Below are 2,289 nucleotides of genomic sequence, written 5' to 3' on the forward strand. Positions count from 1 at the left end.
ACACACGCACACACACACACCCACACACCACACACACACTCACACACACACACAGCACACACACACTGCACACACAAACACACAGCACACACACACACACTGCACACGCACACACACACGCACACACCCACACACCACACACACACACACTCCGCACACGCACACACACTCACACACACCCACACCACACACACACACTCATACACACACACACACCGCACATGCACACACACACACATACACACACATACCCACACACCACACACACACGCACACACACACAAAAAGAAAAAAGACCCACAGACAAGCACACACAAAAAGAAAAAAGACCCACAGACAAGGAAATTAAAAAGCCGGAACAATAAGGGCGCATCATTCAACAAAACTTCTCAAGAATTGGTTTGCAGATTACAACCACCTAAGGCATTTATCAGATTTCGTGAATCCTCCACTTATTTTCTCTCACTATATCTCCTCTAGTAAAGTAAATCAATCCAAGACCACTCTTGCTAACGAGATATATTAAAGGACAAAATGCATAAAAGCCCACTATGTTTTAAAAACTCTGCAAAAAAAACCCCCTCTATTTTCAAAATAAGCTAAAAGCTACCATGTATTTTGTAAAACTCAGCTCAATCGCCCCCTCTCCGTTAAATCCAAATAAGAGAAACAATGAACTCATCCATGTCCTGTTATTCCTCTACATTTCAATAAATAATCTTTCATATCAGGTAAACAAAAATAAGAACACACATCTGCATAAGCACACAAAAATGTTATAAATGACATAAATAAACCACAAAGATACACAATACCCGTAATGGGCATAAAATATTGCGAAACAATGGTAACATCCTGCACGAGAAAAAGGGTTGTATAGATACAAATAAAAAAATAGAAACTGAAGTAGAATGACAAATGTAATAAGACGCATATGGCATTCGTTGGCGCAGAAAATAAAGGCAACACCTCAGTTCTTCTATGTTCAAAATAGAAGTAAAACATATTTTACCGTGACACACGCACACACACACATACACACTGCACACACACACACACACACACACACCGCACACGCACATGCACACACTCCCACACACCACACACACAGTCACAAACACACGCACCGCAGAAACACACACACACACCCCGCACACACCGCACACACACTCAGACACACACACCGCTCACACACACACACACACACGCACACACACACACACACACACACCACCCACACACACACACACACCCCACACACGCACACACGCACACACACACACACACACCACACAAACACACAGCACACACACACACACACTGCACACGCACACACCCACACACCACACACACACACACACTCCGCACACGCACACACACACACACACACCCACACCACACACACACACTCATACACACATACACCGCACATGCACACACACACACACACATACACACACATACCCACACCCCACACACACACACGCACACACACACAAAAAGAAAAAACACCCACAGACAAGGAAATTAAAAAGCCGGAACAATAAGGGCGCATCATTCAACAAAACTTCTCAAGAATTGGTTTGCAGACTATAACCACCTAAGCCATTTATCATATTTCGTGAATCCTCCACTCATTTTCTCTCACTATGTCTCCTCTAGTAAAGTAAATCAATCCAATACCACTCTTGCTAACGAGATATATTAAAGGACAAAATGTATAAAAGCCCACTATGTTTTAAAAACTCTGCAAAAAAACCCCCTCTATTTTCAAAATAAGCTAAAAGCTACCATGTATTTTGTAAAACTCAGCTCAATCGCCCTCTCTCCGTTAAATCCAAATAAGAGAAACAATGAACTCTTCCAAGTCCTGTTATTGCTCTTCATTTCAATAAATACTCTTTCATATCAGGTAAACAAAAATAAGAACACTCATCTACATAAGCACACAAAAATGTTATAAATGACATAAATAAACCACAAAGATACACAATACCCGTAATGAGCATAAAATATTGCGAAACAATGGTAACATCCTGCACGAGAAAAAGGGTTGTGTAGATACAAATAAAAACATAGAAACTGTAGTAGAATGACAAATGTAATAAGACGCATATGGAATTCGTTGCCGCAGAAAATAAAGGCAACACCTCAGTTCTTCTATGTTCAAAATAGAAGTAAACATATTTTACCGTGACACACGCACACACACACATACACACTGGACACACACACACACACCGCACATGCACACGCACACACTCCCACACACCACACACACACTCACAC

This window comes from Sesamum indicum, linkage group LG4 (assembly GCF_000512975.1).
Source record: "Sesamum indicum cultivar Zhongzhi No. 13 linkage group LG4, S_indicum_v1.0, whole genome shotgun sequence".
NCBI lineage: Eukaryota > Viridiplantae > Streptophyta > Magnoliopsida > Lamiales > Pedaliaceae > Sesamum > Sesamum indicum.